This window comes from Brienomyrus brachyistius, chromosome 14 (assembly GCF_023856365.1).
Source record: "Brienomyrus brachyistius isolate T26 chromosome 14, BBRACH_0.4, whole genome shotgun sequence".
NCBI classification, from domain to species: Eukaryota; Metazoa; Chordata; class Actinopteri; order Osteoglossiformes; family Mormyridae; genus Brienomyrus; species Brienomyrus brachyistius.
Window position 1 is genome coordinate 4,029,422 of NC_064546.1, and position 21,960 is coordinate 4,051,381.

The following is a 21,960-nucleotide window of genomic DNA, read 5'->3' on the forward strand; positions in this document are numbered from 1 at the left end:
CCCCCTTCCATTCCAACACCTGCTCCTCAGAAAGTCTCTGCACATCACTGATTTGGGTCTGGGGGGTTCAGGATTTGTTTAGTTGCATGTGTTTGCTTATTAATTCCTCTGTATGTACTTATACATGGAACCAGAAAGGATTCAGTACAAAAATGCAACATGCAAATGGTAACCATGGAAATTTATTTGAAGTACTGCATTTTTTATGATCTCAGTCTTATACCTATTATTCATCAATGACTGTAAATGTATAATTTATCAAACAAGGTTAATAATATTACATTTTATTTATTTAGCAGATGCTTTGGTACAGAGGAACATACAAGTGAGGGTTAGTTAAGGGAATCGCTCTGAGCAAACCGTGGGATTTGAACCGGCCACTTTCCCATCGTGAGTCCTAACCCACAGAGGCATACACCATCCCACAGAACATTACCGTAACATTGGCTTGCCCTAATGCTTTTAATGACATTTTAAATGTCCCAGGAAGAGGTGAGTGGGAGAGATTTCAGACAGAGAACATTGGCATGACACAATGTTCTGGAAACCAGTTCAATTTTTAAGTATGGTGCTCGTTACTCCAGGCGGTAACTATTATTGATGACAGCCACTGTTTAATTAAAATGTATGTAACATTTTATTATATTTTAATGCTTGACATACTCGAGGTTACTCGGGGGCTACTCAGAGAGAAAAAACTATTAGCATGTGTTGTTTGACTTCTGGTTTTAGAATTATCATTATAGAAAGTGACTTGTAATATTTCAAATTACTCAGCCAGATTGAGGGTCCTACTGAGATAAGTAGTCCAATAGTAATCATGCATGGGAGTTCCTCCCACATCGCTCTGTACCAGATGCACTTTTCAGGTGCTGCCTTGTAGAGGGTGGGCAGTTCCATTCTCCCATAGGGGTGGTTTCCTTCCAAGACGGTTCCCATGGACACGCTCCCAGCCTCCCCTGATTTGGTGGGGCCACGTGCAGCTTTGTAAGAAGAGGTAGGATGGAACTCCTTCAACCAGTCTAGGTACCTTAGGGAAGCGGTGGATGACATTAAATGGAATTTCAGGAACCAAATCAGCGCAAAGCACCACCTAGAGGGCAGCCGACCTGGGAACTGGCCCTTTGTTAGCACCCCCCGCAGCATGCACATAATGGAGGATTCCTCGCTGAATTGTCAACAGGATGCAGTCACACTTCTCTCTGACAGTGATTTAGAGAAGGCAACAACAGGGGAACAGACGCCACAGGATGCTACACAGGACATCATGTTCTCTGTTATGCAGGCTGCATCACGCCATGATAACCCTTTCCTGTTTCCTCACAACCACAGCTAAGAGCAATTCTCCCGATGCAGATCAGCTCTGCCCTTAAAGTATCCAGGGCGCCTGCTGGAAAGGGACAAATGAAATTCACGGTCTCCTTCAGTAACGTCTCATTATTTGCTCTTGCCTGCATCCTTGGAACAAGACACAAGCACAAGCCTTGGCTCTGGGTTGATGTCGTTAGCATCACGTCGTGTTGCCATGTGTGCATCTCCCTGGATGCAGGGCTGGACCGGCATTAAAAATCAGCCCTGGACTTTGCAGTGCCAGCTAACAAACCCGTCAGCCCAGCCATCTGAAAATGCTCGGTGTACCAGGCGGCTAATCCAGCCCTTCCTGGATCTCAGGCTTGACAGACATTCCATGCTTGTATTTAACCTGAAGCTGACTGCCACATTCCTCCTTTATTACGTTTTAAATCTTAACCCTTACAGTTTTTCAAGATAGCTTCTTCCCCCCCCAGAGAATTTAATGCACAATGTTAAGGAAGACGGCTGTAATTTAATCACAACCAGCCTACTTTACCTCTGCTTTTAATCTGAGTGCTATCCACTTTAATGTAACTTTATGGCTCAATCCAGGTCTGGCCACTGTCAGGGATCCTTCCAGAAAGAGTCGTACGAGGATCCAGCAGAGAAACCGGCACTTCATGAAAACTGACAGACAGTCCACCATGAGCCCTGCCCCCTGCCAGGCCTTCTATTCTCCCCTGCCTAATAGGGACAGCAGATCGGGGGGGGCGAGTACTAACCCAGGGCTGCAGATATCCTGATGCAAGGTTAAGCAGACTTTTCATTTTACCCATGCAGCTGGGGATAACTTACACTGCCGGCCGGAGACCACGGTCAGACTGTGGTAATTTACTCTATCGGCTGGAGGAGTCTAACTCTGCTGGGGATCATTAGTATATAGTCTTATGTAAAATAGTTGTACTTTGTCTGAATTATTCCCATCCTCACTTGGAAGAGAGGGAATAGAATATCGAATTAATGAGCCCTACACGTTGGAGAATTACAGCGCATCATTAAAGAAAAACGATCGGTCTTACTGTTCGCACGGTTTAATCCTCAAGTGGACAGTAATTTGTCGCATTTCGTCCTGGAATTTCCACTGATGGTGGTTATTAGCATAATGTGAGCGCAGGAGCTGCTCAGCTGTGGATGAAGAGGCGAACATCACCCCCCACTACTCATGTCCAGGCAGAAGCACCACTGCAGGCTTATGGAAAGGGCGGCTGGGGGGGGGGGGGGGGGGGGGGGGGTCATTTATTTGGGGGGCAAGAGAACATTTGAGAAGGGGCTAAATCCCCCTAAAACAGCCCCGGGTGACGCCCCTGATGCCAGCGATACTGGCTGTAATGCGTACATTCCTGTATATAGTCTGCTTCCTAGACTTGCGCTGTGAGCCACACTCGCTGTGGAAATGCTTTCCTTTTATTAAAAAACACTGTGCATGTTCTAATTATTTTAAAGCTATGGCCTAAATATTTAAATGTAAGTATTTTAAGTATGTCAACATAATTTTAAACTGTTAGCAGTTACATCAGTGTTCTCTCAAATTTTCTTTGTATTGCATTCAGAGTTATTGTCATCAGTCCCAAAGAATTTATTTATTTGTTGTGCATTCTTAAATCGAAGGACATGTAGGTGTTACATGTCATGTGGTAAACCTTGTTCATTTTAAATAAATTCTATTTCTGAATTTGAGATTGAATCATTTGATTGTAAGACATTCAATGAGAAAAACAAATAAACGTTTTGGATTCAAAAACATTTTAAGATATGGTGCTGTAATGTTCTTGCCGTTTTCATAATGTAACATGCCCTGTTGCCCTTTAAGGTCACTGCAAAGTGGTCAGCCTGCAGTTTTACTCACTTTTGGCCAGAGACATTTCCCAGCCGCTGCGTGACCTCAGCCCTCCATTTCAGTCTACGGGTCACAAGCCATGTAGGGAATGTTTACTTCTTTAGCAGGTTTTTATGAGGAGAGTAAGAATGAAAGTATTTGTCATTCATTTCTGATTAGTATGTGTGTCTGGAGTTTAAATTCCACTCTGCTGTGTGTGTGTGTGTGTGTGGGGGGGGGGGGGGCGGAGGTTCCAGATATACTTTACCTTGTGGGGACCAATGATGAATACCAATTTTTTTGCCCTTATGGGGACCAGTTTCCTTATATTTTATTTGGTTACTTAAGGTAAAGGTTAGGGCTGGGTGGGGGTTGAGGTTGTCATAGTTAGCATTTTTCCCATAGAAATGAATGAGCGGTCCCCACAAAGATATGATTACAGGTCTGTGTGTGCGTGTGTGTGTGTGCGTGTGTGTGTGTGTGTGTGTGTGTGTGTGTGTGTGTGTGTGTGCACGCCTTGCATTGGGCTGTTATCCCATCCAAGAGATCCCTGCCTTAAAGCCTGCTCTCTGAGTGACAGATACCAGGCTCCTCACAAACCCTAATTGAATAAGCAGCTGGGAGATGGTTTGATATTATACAGAGGTGGATCGTTCAGGTCCAGAAAGTCAGGTCCAAAAATACAGACCCTGATTGGTTGGTTGAAATAAAACATTGGCCTGGACTTGAACTTTCCACCTCTGGGTATCAACATCTTTCTCCGTAACATGGCAATACCACACTTGAATTCACCAAGCTCTTCAGAACAACCCATTATTTCACAAATGTTTAGAAGTCTGCCACCATGGGTAGGTGCTTCATTTTACACAGCTGTGGCAATGGGTCTCAATGAAATTGAGGTGTCCCAATACTTTTCTCCATCTAGTGCAGGTCGGCAACCTTATCAAAGCAAAGAGTCACTTTATCCTAAATGTCTGACACAAGATTTACAAAGATATGCAATGGATAGAGAAGATGGTATAAGATACGATTTTTTAAATGTGATTTAGGTATATATAAGATAAGATAAATCTTTATAGTCATTGTCACTTGACAACGAAATTGAAATATATACATTTAACACAAAAATAAAATTTTAAGTTCTTACAAAAAAATAAAAAACACTATTTCAGGACAGGGAGGGGGGCTTTCAGTTTTAAACCACCTGGATGTGTAACAGCGCAAAGGCGACTAATATCACAATATCCTTCAGTCCTGTAGCGATAGTCATCACCCTCTGCCCTTCTTTCTGAGTAAAGTTCGCTTGGCTCTGCAGTCCTTTGGCCCTCACCCTCCATTTCACTACTTGTAACTGTGCCAACCGAACAGTGCAAAATGTCGTCACCACTCCAAACTCAGCTGGCTATAATATGTCAATCAGAGAAAATATAATAATTTTACTAAGACCTGGGAAGACGTGGTGACGGTTTACTACAAAAAGTATATAGAAGAATTAGGAATTCCAATAAACATTGAAGCCTACATCGAATCTCGGACACCGAGGAAAACTCCGGAAAGCGTACCATTTGACTAGAGACAGAGAAGAAGATGTAAATTATGCAGTGAAGACATCACAGAAGCGTGTGATGGACCATCTCATTTACATATAGCTAAATAAATATCTAAATGAAAAATAATAATATTAACCCATAGACAAATTATTTATATTTACAAAAGTATTATAATATGTTAAGACATGAAAATGTGAATGTGTCTATCATCCTGAGAAGAGCTGCAGCCTCGTGCTGAAAGAACCGTACGTGGTTCATAAGCTGCAGGTTGCCAAGCCCTGATCCAGCGTATATACAGGTGAGAGCAAGTTTTGGATCAGAGCACAGTGTGGGTCAGACAGCCTCCAGCACCCCTGTAAGTTAAGGGCCCTTTTTAAAGGCCCACTGGTGACATCACTCCTTCACCAGCCTTCTGACCAATGAGCACAGAGCCTGAATCAGGAGTGCCACCGTGTTCCCGGAACTGCAAATCAAACCATGGCAGTGAGCACATTAATTCCTGACCACCAGGGATATTTTCTGTTAATTATTCCCAGACATTTTAAGCTAGGATTTTACAGGCTATGCATTTCTTTGATAATAATGTTGCATGACCCCTACCTCAAGAGAATAGCCAGTGAGACAGCAATAATGAAACATAGAGGTTTCTGCTTCACCAGCCAGATACGGACAATAAACGCTCATCAGGCGATTTTCCCCGCTCTAGGAGATTGGTCCCGAAGCAGGCAGACCAAATCCGACGTGCAATTAACAGGAAGCGCCGTGCCCAGAGCCATTTATTTTACTTTTAAAAACAGCTGTGAAACAGAATTCATGAAAAAGAATTTATGAGTTCCGACACATAATGATTTTAGCACCATCAATGTTTCTATGGGGATTATAATTAAGAAAAGGCTGAGCAACACTTTCTATCCAGGCTATGACCCTATTCCTCATTTGTCTATTGGGACAGTATGAAGACCTTGCGAGCATGACTGTCTGTCACTTTGGTTGCTAATGGGATCGTGCTTTCATAGCTTTATTTGCATTTTCATCTGCACGTGGACCTTCTTATGTAGCCGTAATTGAAATAAAATCTTTGCACATTCGCTGTGTTTCAGAATCGCTTCTCCTCTGTCACACGTATTTTTTGTACATCCCTCATGTTGTTTACTCTCCGTTGAAGCAGCCCGAAAGCTTTAAAGCGTTGCATGGTGTTGACAGAAAAATACACTTAAAAGGCACTCAGGGTCACACATAACATAATCAGCTCATCCGCCACTTAGATTGTACTCCCCGAAAAATGTGACGTGTTATTTGTGAAACATCTCCAGGCAAAGGACAGCTGAAGAATGAAAATACGAGACATCACAGTACGGGGTGAATCTTTAGGCAATAAGCGGGTGGCGGAAATGGATGGGGGGATGGATGGATGCAATAATGGATGTTCCTCACTATTCCTGTTTTGGTTGATTGTTTACTCTTGATTTAATCATAAAGTGCACTGACTTTCTAAAACGACCATGAAGAATGTACCCAGTGCCTTATTGGTCCAATCAGTTTGGCATTTTCTTTCAATTTAAAATTATTCACAAATAAAAATAAGCAGAAATCTAAAGATGCAAAACATTCCTTTTAGATTCACAGGTTAGGAAGCCGGAGAAAATAGCAAAAACATTAGTTAGCACCAGTATGGGCTGCTCAGGCGCTTAAACTTCAAACAGCACCAGCTTCCACCTCAGCAGCTCATCTTATATCTGAAGGATACGCTGCCTGTATCCGGCACGACCACAAAGCCTCCCACAAATTAGGCTCATTACAAAATCTTTTGTTCAAAAACAGCCACAGGTCAGTCGGAGATCTCCATGTGATATCCATATTGTTCACGACACCCTCAAATATGGCTTGTTGTCTGACAAATGAAGGACCTATGCCCTGACTCCCATACAAAGAAATCCTGATTAGTTCCCATGGACAATGCGCCGTGGATGCAATATATAATATTCCCATAGCCTTAGTAAGCTGCATTTGTATTCAACATTCAGATTCAGAGGCAAATAGTTCAGGTCCAAAAAGTAAAAATCCAGGCTAAGATTTTGTTTCAACCAAACAGTTTTGACACTGAATGTGACTCTTTACGCTCAACTGCTTGGTTGAAACAATGTCTTGGTCTGGATTTTTACTTTCTGGACCTGAACTATCCATCTCTGTTCAGGTCTCTTCTCAATGTCTTTTAGGCACTTACAACTCAATTTATCTTCAGGTCAGTTTATTCATTGTCAGGAAAAAAATATTGGGTCAGACTCCTACAGTCTAGACTAGACTAGTCAGCAAAAAAGATAAATTGCTTCTTCTCTAGTACTTCGTACTGAAATATTAGCAGGAAATTCAGGCTGCAAAACAGATCTGGGAAAAATGTTCTTAATCAGTACTAAGGAGAAGATACTATTCTAGGAATAAAATTTTTGTTTTGTCATTCTCTGCCAGGACAAATATGCTCTGTTTCTTTGTAAATGACAATAGCGAAATATAATGGATGCTGACCAGCTGTGGCCAAGGAGGCACAGGAGATGAGAGTGCAGGCAAATACACAATTTGTTTGGGGAGAAAATGGAGAAATATACATGGGTTATGGTGATGAGGGGCTGTGGTCTCCAATTCTGTGGGCTGTGGGAAGCTCCTCTTCTGCCAGCCAGACAGGATGGATCCTGCAGGGGGAATATGTCTGTAAGGAAGCAGCTGTCCTCTCCGGGTGGACATTGTCCAGGCGAATGTGTCCTCAGGAGGCGGCTGTCCCCTCAGGAGGGACATCATCCAGACGAATGTGTCCTCAGGAGGCGGCTGTCCCCTCCGGGTGGACATCGTCCAGGGGAATGTGTCCTCAGGAGGCGGCTGTCCCCTCAGGGTGGACATCGTCCAGGCGAATGTGTCCTCAGGAGGCGGCTGTGTCTTCAGGGTGGACATGCTTCAGGCTGTTTTTCGCTGGGAACAGAGAAAGCACAAGCACATTGCTTACCTTTTACTCTCTTTCTAACCTTTAAGGTTTTATGTTACACTAGGGAAGGCCATCCTGGCCCCCGGCTGGGGCTATTAGCCACCAGCTGTGTCCTGTTAACCTTCCTCACAGGATGTGTTGGGGCAGAGCGCCCTGCATGGTGCAGAATGAGGCCTGCGGGTGTTAGGCAGGTTCCTGGTGAGCCATCCGGTCATGGAATAAATCTGACACACTTCATGTCGAGGTGAAGCTATCAGCATATAGGATTTTAGACATTCTTCACACCTTGATAAAAGTGCCTATGATTCTGGAATGAAATACAGAGTTAACCCTAGTGGCGACAGATACACTCTGGGGCTCTAAGAGCTGTTGCCCATGGTGTTGTGAAGGAGTGATCAATACCACAAAATAATTTGTGTTGACGGTGGAGTAACCGCTTATTTAATGTACGGAACCACCATTGTGTACATTTATTTACAATGACAATTATAGAATTACAGCGATTTTGTGTTATTTAGTTGCCATTTATCTGTCGTGAAAATATGACAGCAAACTGTCTGTGAATCAGACAATCAGACAGGGAAGATTCTCATCACGGAACTGTAATGTCTGAACCATAGATACATTTCCAGCAGAAATATTTCCCTGACTGACCTCTCTGCCTTTTCCAGGTCCCTGTAATAATGGGGTGCCTTGCATCCTCTAGTGAGACATGTCCACACATACTTGTATGGCTTACGTCAATCCAGTGACTGGTAAACAATATTTAAAGAAAATGCAAAAACTAGCTCTGACTTCAAAGACTGGGTTTCTTTGTCTCTCAGTGGCAGTTGAAATTACTACTGGGACCAGAAGACATTTTCATGTGGGTTTAATCGCTTTAGTTATTGTTAATTACAAGTCTTTTACAGGTCTGTAGTCAGTTTGGCCTCTTCATCTACTCTTTAATTGGACAATAAAAAGGCATAAATCCCTTAGCGCTCTGTCCTGTTTGCATAAGAATAAAATTCAAAATTGTATTTGTCACACACACACCATTATACTCAGTATAGTTTGCAGCAAACTGCATATTGCTGAGCTCCAGACTGTGAGCAGGGGACAAATGTATAAGGGAGAGTGCAAGAGGGGACATAAAGAGACCGAACATTAGGCAGTAAACAGGGAACATAATGTAGCGCTAGCGGGGTTTGCATGGCCCGTACGGAGAAGCCTGTCTGCTGGGGCATCAGCTACGCTCTTGCCTGGAAGCCCACCCCAAACCCACTGGTCGTCAAGGGCTCAACCACTCGTCAGCCATGAAGAGCCGCAGCTGGACCCCTGAGGCAGAGGCTGCTCTGCGTGAGTGTGAGTAGGCGTGCCACTGCTGTCTGGCCCAGCTAACTCAAGAGCACCGTGAGCTGGACTCGTGGTGAGAGCAGGACCATCAGACGTGCCTGGTCGAGGCAGCGGGGGTGGCATTACGTGACCGTCAGATTGGCGCCGCTTGGCTGGGGGGGATGCGTGTTGCACCATGGAGACCCGGTTGGCTTCGACCCACGGCACGCTAAAACAAAACGCCCACTTCCTGTGGAAGCTCAAGTGGCTGTGCAGGACCACCCAACCCTGTGAGCAGGAGACCCTTCCGCAGAACCAGCCTGACTCACAACACAACTGGCCCCACCAAGCAGAAGGGAAAGAAGGGCTGGGGCCAGGAGGAGGCCTCATGGCTGGCAGTCTCTAGATGCTCCAAGAGCTGGCTGTCCCCAGAGAAGGGGGCTTGGCTGTGGGAGTCGCTGGGTGTTGTGTTCCCTGGCCAGGAGGACCCTAAGACACGCAAGAAGAAGGGTTGGCAGTGGGGGGGGGGGGTATCTGTCACACCAGTGCCCACCAGCAGTTAGCCATGCCACCCTGTGTGTCCCTATTACATTTAGTTTGGTGCTTGTTAAGGTGCCTGTTAGCTCTTCTAAGGGCTATAATAAAAGAGCCTGTTCTTCCCAGCAAGCAAGTCTACTCCTCATTCGTGGCTCTTGCAATGACTTGGTTTGCTCAGTGCTACAATAACAGTCATTCTAAATAGCCATAGTGCCACTGGCCATAAAGTGGCAGGTAGTGTAAGAGTCAAAAGACAAATATTTACATACACTGATCAACAATTATGTTAAAACCACTGACAGGTGAAGTGAATAACATTGATTATCTCATTACAATAGCACCTGTCAAGGGTGCCATCAGATATCAGATAAGTGAACAGACAGTTCTAGAATGTCTGTTAGAAGCAGGAAAAATGAACAGACGTACTGATCTGAGTGACTTTGACAAGGGCCAGAGTGTGACTCACAGCACATCCAGTACGACAGGTCTTGTGGGGTGTTTCTGATGTATGGTGGTCAGTACCTGATTAAAGTGGTCCAAGGAAAACCAAATGGTGACCCCGTTGATGGGGGAGTGAAGGGGAGCCCATCCGAACCAAACCCACAGGAGAGCTAATGTAGCACAAACTGCTGAAAGAGTTAATGCTGGCCATGATAGAAAGATGCCAGGACATACAATGCATCGCAGCTGGCTTCAACATAGCTGGCTCTAATACTGAGATGCTACTGAAGGGTCCGATAATCTGTATCAGGTGTGTTAAATTAGGGTGGAACCTAAGCCCTGCAGGGTGGTACATCTCCAGGAGCAGGGTTGGGCAGCCCTGTCCTAAACACAGTCCTCATTACGGTATCATATTGCCTGTAGAAAATAGCTCTTCCTCAGCCATCCTGAGCTGGTCTTTAGGCAGCGCGAGTGTTTCCCTGACCTCAGCACAGAGAAGAGGCCCTTATGGGATGGCTGTGGTCCTTAATGATCTTTGTAGCCCGATCCTATATCGTCTGCTGTAAATGTCCTGGAGGATGGGAAGCACATGTCCAATTGTACATTTAGCCAGCCACACAGCTCTCTCCGCAGCCTCACAGTTCCGCAGTGTTCAGCTCCCGAACCTGGTGGTGATGCTCCCTGTCGGGCTGCGTTCTGCGGGGGCTGTTTAGAAATGTAGTGTTGGGAGGGGCAGCCAGAAATCTCTGAAAGGCCTAAGTTGGTACAGGCATAGTGAGCCTTCCTCACTAAAGAGTCAGGCCTCGTTCCATTTCCGCCACTGAAGTGCAAGTGTGCTGAGACACTACAGACTTTGGTGACAATTGATCCCAATCTTAAAACAAAATAAATAGACATCCGTGCAGGAGCAGGTAGGAGGGCGTCTGGATGTACCCACACCCTGGATGCACAAGTCATTCTGGAGGGTCGTCTTAATTGAATTCAGTCGTTTCAGCGATTTGGCCTCAGCATGTTTACTTGAGGCATCAGAATAATGTTTTTAAAATAATGCGAAAATGACTAATGAATCAAGAACCGTGGGGTACATAACCCTGAAAGATCTGTTTAGCACTCACTGTGTGATTTACTTGTATCAATTAAATCACAGCTAGAGCAAAGTTGGCACGATTAATAATAAATGACAAATGTATGTTACATCACTGATTACATTTTAACTGGAGTGATTAACAAGGAAGCCAGCAAAAAGCACACGATGTGCTAATGCCATGTAAACAGGAATGTTATTTCCCTAATAATTGCTGGTATAGCTACAAATCACAAGGACAAACTGGAAAATATTTTTAAAACTGTGCTTCCAGTTCCGGGTAATTGCCACTTACGGTCTATGCTGGTTTTCAGTACAAGCAAGCTCTTAATTAATTAGGCTTGATTGAAGTATTAACTGAACATACCATAGAGTTAAGGCAGACCTGGTTTGTAATTAAAATATGCCGTCATGGAACTTAGTTCTAGGATAGGGTGACCCAACACGGTGACCCAAAGGATCCGGCAGAACCCAGAGACCTTCCATTATGGTGGGGAAACTGGCAATGCTAAGCGTTCATTTCCACCACCATGTTTATGATGGTTTATGTTGTTGGTTCTCTGATGTGACCTCAGCTGTGCCTCTCAAGGAAGAAATAATGAAGACATGCTTCGCATCATACTAGAGGATTTGACTGTATTGGCTGTTCATGTTGTGAATTTCAATTCTCATAGTATTTTTTTTTTTGGGGGGGGGGGCATTGGTTACTACTAGACCCTTGTACTTCCAACAATGGGGTATCAAATCTAACCTTTCACCCTGTGTATGTAGAGCTGTCTTGTCTTCCTGGTATTTGTATAGGTTTCTTCCTGCATTCCAAAACTATTCAATAAAGTTGATTGACATTTCTTAATTGTTTACTGTCTGACTGTGTGTCCTCTGTGATGCACCGAGCCACTGCTTCCTTTGATAGACCCATTGTGATCGTGTCAGGGACTGGTTTTAGTGAACTACATTTCCCATAATTCCCACTCTATTTTCAAGATGGCTTCTCCATTGCTACTGCAGTTCATTTGAATCATTCAACTGGGAAATCAGTTATAGCCAGGGTGAGGAACAGCAGGACACTAGAAAGGAGGATACCTGTGTCCAAAGAAGAGGGCTAAGGTTCAAAAAGGAGGACACTCATGAAAAGCTGTGGGGGTGATAGGGTGACCACCTAATCCATGTCAGGAAGGACACTATGAGCTATTTCAGATTTTACAAACTACTTTAAAACTATTTTGAAAGGCTTCCATGCTCGGCTAAATTGTTTGGTTCATCTTGTACTTTTACTGATTTGGTTGAAAGATTCATCCAGCTGTTAACATTAGTCCACTAGATTAACATTAGTGACACAAGCATGATCATAGGAGACTGACAGGGAGGCAGGTAGGGGGAAGGAAAAAGGAGGAGAAGGGGGCTAAATGGAAGATAAGGGTCTAAAATGAGGAGACCCAACAGCAGCTTGGACAGGGGGCTGGAAACCCGGACTGTCTGTACGGAATCCAGAATAGTGGTCACCTTAATCACAGCAACTGTACATCAATTACCTACCTTACCTTCAGCTGCTTGTGAGATGTCTGATTTACTCCTTGCATGCGTGTCTTCTTGTTGTGTTTGAGGGCTGGTTTTTGGTTCTATTTCTCTGTCCAGTTTTTGCCACTAAGATTATGATTGGGATTTTTATGCTGTGTGTTACCACTTCTCAGTCTGCCAGCCTCCTGACCTCAGTTCTGCCTGCCCCCCCTGTACCTTTGCCATTCTGCCTAAGAAAATGACCCAGAGTTAAGCTGCAATTTTTGCTCTTGGTCTCTGTGTTTACTCCCTGTTCGTGTGGTCGCTGATGCTGATTCCGTTCAGCAAAACCACTAAACTCCATCTTGCAAGTAGCTCATTATGTCCATCCATAAATGAATATGGAAGATGAATGGCCTTTCCAGGTTATGGGGACTTATTATTGATATAAATTACCCTTATTTTGGTGAAGATTATAATTTAAGCAATTGCATAGTTCTTGTTAGGATTCTAAATACTAGAATTCACTCATTTCAAGTTTGAAGCAAAAACCAGAATCATTTGATTAGGGTTTTTTTAGAGGGATGTCCAGTTACATTTTCAGACAAACTTGTATAATAAGGACACATTTTTTATAACAACATCCTTAGAAAAGGATTTTCAAAAGCAAATTTCATATCGTTAGCGGCTTGGAATGACTTAGGAACAAGGGAACCTACAGCAGAAATAACCAGAAACAGAAAATTACTGGCACTACCCAGCAGGAGAGAAGTTATGCACTTCTGCAACTAAAGAAACTGCTGCTCCATGGAGAAAATGGAAAAATGGGGCACTGTGTCAAGAGGTTTTCTCACAGACATCTTTGACTAAATAAATACAAGGCAAAGCTTCCTGAAATTACAGAATTCAGAATCCAGGCTGTAGTGACTTGAACTATAACAGAGAGTGCAAAACACATGTATAACAGGTGATACTAATAGCATAAATGACATCATTTAGATGCAGATCACATGGTAGGGCAGATTTTTGGTAGCTGTTTAAGATGCACCATACTTTCAGCCAGTTCTATGATGACAAGTCACTGAGGACTGGAATTCCATAACCCTCCACACTGTTCTGCAGGAAATGTGGTCACTCAGAGGGTAACACTGTGGCCTCACACAGTGAGACTCCAGGATTGCAGGATTGAATCCCACCCCTGACTCTGTATGTGTTTGCATGTTTTCTGTGCGTTCAAGCAGGTTTCCTCTGAGTGCTCTGCTTTTCTCCCACCGAGCAAAAACATGCAGTTATGTGAATCAGTGTCTCTGAATTGGCCATATTGCATGCGAGTCAGTGCCTCATTCCCATGCCTCCTGAGATAAGCTCCAAGATTCATGCTAAATGATACAGTATGGAAGATGGATGGATGGATAGAAGATTCTTTAGAAAATACCAATAAGATGCATCCTTACTATCCTGCAGCATTCCCCAACTTCTTTAGGTTATACTCTATGAAATCCAAGGAGAATTCAACACAGAAAAATGCTTTGAAATTTCTGCATACTTTCACAAATATATCAGTCACATATTGGTATACAGGCAACAAGAAGACCTTAAAACATGGATGGAAACTCTCAGTAACATAGACACAAACAAACTGAAAACTGATGCATTGCAAAAAGGAAATCTGAGTAATGAATGTTACTAAGCTACTACAAATAAACTGAAAGTAGATACGCAATTCCCAAGTCCTTTAGCTTACATAAAATTAGCTAGCCCCGATTATCTCTAAAAGTCTAGTCAAGGTAAGATAAACATCATTATGTAGAAATCTCTGTCAAAATAATGCTCTACTTCCCGTCTGCATATGCATGGTTACAGCCTCTTTCTTGAATTGAGATTAAACTAATCAAAAGTAATTGTATACTTGTCTGGCACATGAAATGGTGCAGCACTGTTGGTGGGAGGGCAGCTCCAATGCCTCTTATCTGGGGGATTGGGGTTGAGTTTGTGGAGTTTGCATGCTCAACAGCTGTGGTATATTTCATCCCGCTGTCCAGAAACATGCAGTTCAGCAAACTGGCATCTAGAAATAGCAACAAGCTAGCTTTGCATCGATGGTGTTCCCCTGTGCATTCTGGGATTGGCTACAGGTCTCAGATGGATGGCTGGCACATAATCCAGTGTTTCAATCCAGTCTGTCGATATGACTTCTGAACGCCATGTGGTCATCCTTTGAAGTACCAAGAACACACCTGTTTGAGTGGCCCAGAGGCCTTCAGAGTAACACAGTCAAACCAGAATGATTCACACTGCATGAAGCATCAGTACATAGATAAGGACAGAAATAACGGAGAATGACGGTAGATAAACAGAAAAAAATGCATTGTTATACAAAGGCTCATATTCCAGTACATTTTTGAATATTGAATTTTTAACGTCCTTCCAGACAGTAAACAGTGTTGACAGAAACAGCAATGGAAACCAGATTTTGATTGCAAAGTGATAAAGGATCCTGACACTGCAGCTGTGTGGAAAAATCCATGCTGGATATTCTGATAGCTTTCTCGTGCTCCACAGGAAGGGTGTGCCTGTGCGTGTGCGTGCATGCGTGTGCGTGTGTCCTAAGAGCAAGCATTATTTTTACTTTTTTAGCTGAATGCTCACCTCAAGTGCGCGCTTCATAACATACAGGACCGTCTGCCATTTTGCCGTATTAATAGAAAAGTAAACTTGTAGAAAAATGTATTTAATTAATGGATTAAGCTGTACAATAAAACCCCTAATTATATAATATGGGCAAAATAAATGCCCTTCTTTTTGATGAAAAGGTATTAGCTGGAATCCTGTTCGGGATAAATTGTTGGGAGATGATGGATGAGAGATGGTGTATTGATGAAGCCTGATTACCTCCTCTCCACTGATGACAAAGATCAAGTGATGCTGGATTGAGGTCCACAGGAGGACCCTCCGCCCCAGTCCATTTCATGCAGAAATCTTACTGGCTCTGCTATTGCGTCACCATGCCCTCTTTTGGTAAAGGGTTCTGAGAAGAAGCCTGCATGTTTATTGGGAAAAAATCATATCTGCTTACTGCAATGGCCCTGGTTAATTAAACTGATTATATCTCATGCACATAGAATATTATCCCTCCTATGGAGACTGCATCACATGAACAGCTCTAGATGCATACTTAGTTGCTGGCGGGAAAGAGAGCCTGCTGCTTGAGAATGACAGATTCATCACGGTTTATCTCAGTATCTACCATAAATCTTATAGTCCAATTATTCTAATAAATCATAAAGTATTTCCTGGAATCCAAGGTATGATTTTATGGACATTACAGGTACAGGTAAAAATTGCAAATATGGCTAGTTGCCAATGTAGCATGTGTGCTGTGATATGTGTAAATATAAATAATAGCTATTATCTAGGTATTATAATAGCACTGGCACGGTTCCACAAGACAGCACCTCTAAACTGCATTAACAATCGCTTAACGCCCCTTAGCAACACTATTTTAATTGTACGGTTGGGTAAGGGCTGGCAGGAATTGTAGGGAAAGGACTTGCAGACATTGACAAAGCTGCATTAAAACACATTTCATGCATGAGTGGTCCTAAATAACAGCATTATGCAAGCGGAAATACTGGAACAAAGCACACTATTTAAAAATAAAGCTTTAATAATAACACATTTGTAATTATGAAGTAGTTCATAAAGTTTCTGGGCCTTTTCCTAATGTTGTTTCATATTGTAAAATGATGTAATACAAGTCCGAAAAGCCTCACAATCAAGATAAAATGGTAACACTTTACTTGCAGGTGTCATCTATAATACACCATAGATGCCTTCATAAAGCATTGTAATAGATGCCATAAGAATCAGGGATGGTTTGTACTGCATTATAAAGGTATGCATAGTGCATTATAGATGAGAGCATTCAAAAGGCAGTCATAATGCATAATAGACATGGCTATAATGTGTTTTAGCTTTTGATACATTTTATAGCCATATTTATAATTCTTTATGAATGCATTATAATGAATTATAGATGTGGCATTCATAGAAAGTGTTTCTGTTAAAACTGCGTCTCTCTTGTAAGCCAGTTGATTCATGCATTGGTTTTCTGGATGAGGTTAGGGTTTTGTCACCCTTAAAAGGGTCTGCAACAAAACTTTACAGGAATAATAAAAAGCTCCCTATAAAGATAATGCCCAGAACAATTTAAACTGATATATGAGCCGATGCTCCATGATGAAACATGATGGAACATAAGGGGTCCTATCAGATCGTATGAAACATGATGGAACATAAGCGGTCCTATCAGATCATATGAAACATGATGGAACATAAGCGGTCCTATCAGATCGTATGTAACATGATGGAACATAAGGGGTCCTATCAGATCGTATGAAACATGATGGAACATAAGGGGTCCTATCAGATCGTATGAAACATGATGGAACATAAGGGGTCCTATCAGATCGTACGAAACATGATGGAACATAAGGGGTCCTATCAGATCGTATGTAACATGATGGAACATAAGGGGTCCTATCAGATCGTATGAAACATGATGGAACATAAGGGGTCCTATCAGATCGTATGAAACATGATGGAACATAAGGGGTCCTATCAGATCGTACGAAACATGATGGAACATAAGGGGTCCTATCAGATCGTACGAAACATGATGGAACATAAGGGGTCCTATCAGATCGTACGAAACATGATGGAACATAAGGGGTCCTATCAGATCGTATGAAACATGATGGAACATAAGGGGTCCTATCAGATCGTATGAAACATGATGGAACATAAGGGGTCCTATCAGATCGTGAAACATGCTGTCACAGATCGCCGATAGCGACGCCAAAGGCTGTCGGCTGCTTTTCCTCTTCTGTCTCTCCGATTGATGCACTTTCCTGGCTCTTTTTAGATCCGTCTGTGAACATGCCCTTTGATCCTCACTGATCTGAGCCCACCCTTAATTCAGCTAAAGGTTCATAGTCACATTAAGTGAAAATTAAAGGGGACGGTTAGCAGCTAAGGCCACGGCCTTGTATGTCGACAGTTGCTGGAACAGGGAAACCTGTTGTACCCTTGAGTAAGGAAGTTAACCTCATACACACCATTTAAGCCTTCAACTCTATAAATGTGTGACATCTGTTAGCTGTTTACAATATGATGACTTAATTTTATTGCATATTTCCATGCAACAAAGTAAGGTATAAAATACGTGCTCTGCACACCATGAGCTATTAAATATATTTAAGATGAGGTATAACCCAGGAACTTTTTTATGGTGCAAATAATTTTCTGAAACCTTTGAACTCAGCATTAACACTAAAGTCATTTATGCCATAAGAGAAAAAAACACCCAGAAGATTTTTTTAAGGGCTTTCATTGGGTTGTGTCTTTGGCTCCCTTTTTTGTTGGTAATTCATTTTGTCTTAAACCCCATATCAGCCTAAGGCAGTATGGGGACCACATCCGCATTCTTGGCACAGCACTGTATCACATGCACAGGCAATGGTGCAGAAATATGGCTCCCTCTAGGTCTTGGTTTTTCAATGCTCATGGTCCTTCATGGGCATCACATGTATAACCGGGAGGCGGAGTATTGCCGCTCGTACTGTATTGGTTTTGTGCCATTTCTTGATTTTCAGACAGCCTGGAGCACCGGAACACAAATGGTCTCTTTCCAATGACGTGTGGTGCGACAAGGACTTGGGCGTTGTCTGTTGCTAATATCATCACACTCCCTGATGCTGTGCAACTTCTGGCTCGGAGAGCACAGATTAGCATTCCTGATAGGATGAAAGCCTATAGCAGATAGCCAGTCATCCCTGGGTAACATTTGTCACAGCAGAAATAAAGGGTACGCACATAAACTTGGCTCTAACATTTGTGGCTTTGAGCAAAGTAATTGCCTAAAATTACCCAGCTGTGTAAATGAAAAAACATTGCACTGCATCTCTCTTTGCCCCAAAATGATGGAGTATTTAATCTGCACTTTAATGTAAGTGAACGTTTTACCATGGAGTACATCCTAACCCTTTATGAGGCTTCTAAACCAGACCTTGTAAAAGTTCACTCACTATCCATACATTTATGCTGTCTATAGTCTTTCCAGGCCTGATGGAAGAATGACTGACTGTTGTTGTTAATTAAAGTCTGAGTCATTTATTAGCATAGAAAATAGATTTTTAAGCCAAAGCACCACTCAGAGTCATCTGTAATTGCTTAATGCATAGTCATGCAATTAGGAATAACACTCGTCAGGCATCCTAAATACTGCAGGGGTCCTTCAACCCTGTTTCAAAGCAAACTTGTTTATTGCACATTATCCACTAAATTAAGTAGCGATTACTGGAGAATAAAAAGACAGGTGTGTGAATGTATTTTAACAGCTGCTGCTAATTTTGCAGGAAATGTTACCGAACTTTGTAAGAAGTCATCATATAACTGTGAACACTACGACTTTATCCATTAAGCATTGAATCAGATCAAAAATGGAACCAACAAAGATACTGGTTACTCCCTCACTTAAAGGTCAAAGAGGTTAGATGTTGGACCTCCTTGTGTCTTCAGAATGGCCTTAAGTTTTCTTGGCATTGAACCAACAAGATGCTTGAAACATTCCTCAGGGACATTGGTCCATGTTCACATGATGCAGTTGCTGCAGATTTGTCACCTGCACTTTTATAATGCAAATCTCGCCTTCCATCCATCCCTTTTGCTCTATTGGATTGAGATCTGATGGCTGTGGAGGGCATATGAGTACAGTGAGATGATGTGAGCTTTGTGACATGCTGTGTTATACTGTACTGCTGGAAGTAGCCATTACAAGCTGGATACACTGTCTTCATAATGGGATGAACATGGTCAAACACAAAAAACTCAGGGTGACTGTGGCATTTAAATAATTCTCAATTAGTAATAAGGGGCCCAAAGCATGCCAAGAAAACATCCCCCACACCATTACATCACCACCAGCAGCCTGAATTGTTGATACAAGGCTGGATGGATGCATGTCTATATGTTGTTTATGCCAAATTCTGACCTTACCATCGCGGGGGACCAGGGTCGGTCCCCAGTGCTATGGGTGCAAGGCAGGGAACAGCCCAAGATGGGGCACCAACCTCTTGCAGGGCACACTCACACACCATTTACTCACATATGCACACCTACGGACAATTCTGTAACTCCAGTTAACCTCAGCATGCTTTTGGACGGCAGGGGGAAACCGGAGTAACTGGAGGAAACCCCACGACGACAAGAGGAAAACATGCAAACTCCACACACATAGACCCATGGCCTGGAGACTTGAAGCATGGTCCCAGAGGTGTGAGGCACCAGTGCTAATTATTATATATCTCCTGTAAACTATATATATTGTTATACTTCAAAAAAAAAAAAAATTTAAACATCATTTTATAACTTGTATTTTTAAACATCACTTTGTGATCAATTGGAAATATACATAAACTAAACCAGAGTACTTAATGCAGATTTTTTTTGTCTTCAAATGCTGTCAAAATAACCAATGAAGCACAGAATTAAATAGATGCATTGACTGTTGTGAGTGAAACTTCAAATGCGAACATTTCAGCTGTATACTTAAAACGCACCTGCTCTCATTTATACGATGTCAAGTGTAAACAGCCACGCGGCTCAGACAGGGAGTCAAAGACAAATGGGTGAAAGTCGCAGTGCTGACATCATGCTAACTACCTCCCCAATAAGCCCTCAGCTGGTCCAGCTCTCTACGAGAACCACAGAGCTAACGCTTTGTTGTCACTCTGGGGGTCAACTTCGAATGACCTGATTAATAAATCCACAGGCTCAGATTCTGCTGAAATATAAGAACAAAGTGTACAGTTTTTTAGGCTGAAGAGAAAGACTTTCAGTTTTTCCATCATCATTCAAAGAGAATTCATAAATCAGAGGATAGAATTTAACTCGATGTCAATATGAAATTAAACTCTATATTTACAGTTAGCATCCATTACTGGGCTACAGCATGTTCACCAGCGACTGTTATCTTGGTGAAATGGATGTAATCTCAATGTTATTCTTGTTAGAATTTGCTTGCATGGCTGTTAAATAATTTTTATTTTATCTGGAAGTCAAGCTACAGTAGAAAGCAAAACACGCAGAAAGTCATTAGAACACCCCGTTTATGTGCAAGCAATTTGTTCACCTTGGTACACAATGAACACTCATTATTTCCACATCAGTATGAAGTCGAATGGTTTGTCATTTTGTTTTTGCTTTTTAATGTTGTGTTTTGATAATTATGATTAGTGCATGTATGGCTTTTTGAAATGTTTTGACTTGCATGGACCATGCACAGGAATTTTCTTTCAATGTCACTTTCAGTTGTATGACCTTTCAAAAACCGCGGTAGACAAAACTTTTCCGCATTTATGCTGATAAATATGACTGAGCAAACGAAAAATCGAAGCTTCGCTATAACGATTAGTACAAAAACCAAAGACGTAACTTTCATGTGCAGCAATTGTCTTCTTCGTTTCACTGATAAAGAAAAAAACACTCTTCAATATTACATACAGTACCTCCCGGCAATTCATTAATTCATTATTTCAGTATGATTCCCTTCCCAATATGACTACCCACTTTCATAATTAGCATAAATCCACCAATGTATCAAAAGCAAATAAGCATTAGCATGAATGTCTAATAGATTTCAAAGTGATTCACACTATGAAAAGGAATTGAGAAAATTAGGGTTGGGGAGGTTAGGGATTTGGAGAAATGAAAAAAAAAATCAAGATTAAAAACACGGTATTGTATGTGGCTCTGTTGGTCATAGGTTCTAATGTTGTGGCCTAGCGGAGTAGATCTTGCTCTCTGACCCCAGGCTGTCTGCTGCTTTGGACAAAAGCTTCTGCCAAATAACAGTGTAAAAGCAGAGAGATCTGGGCTTTTAAGCTTCTCACACTAATCTTCTACAATAAGTAGGAAGGTTTGTGTGAGCAAATTTAGGAGCAGTGAGGTGCATTTGTCATGACTGGTCTGCTAGGTCAGTTTCTGGTGGTGCAGAGAGAATCAGGGAATGGTAGCATGAAATCTAAGCAGAGGTCATTTCCATAGGGTTACAAGTCTCATGCACCTAATATGATAACTAACGTACTGCAATTAATGCATATGCTAATTAGGTAATTATGTAGATTGGGACTGAGAAAGCCACAGTACAAAAACGAACTCAGTCCAGAATTTAGTGTATAATGATGAAACAGCATCTCTCACACTGTCCAACAAACATACCTGTATAGCTATTACAATCAGAAAGGCTTAAGGAATTCCCCCATCTGTGAGTGTGTTAATCATTTACGTTGCAGGAGTAAATAGCAATTATTTTGATACTTCCTGAGAAGAATTT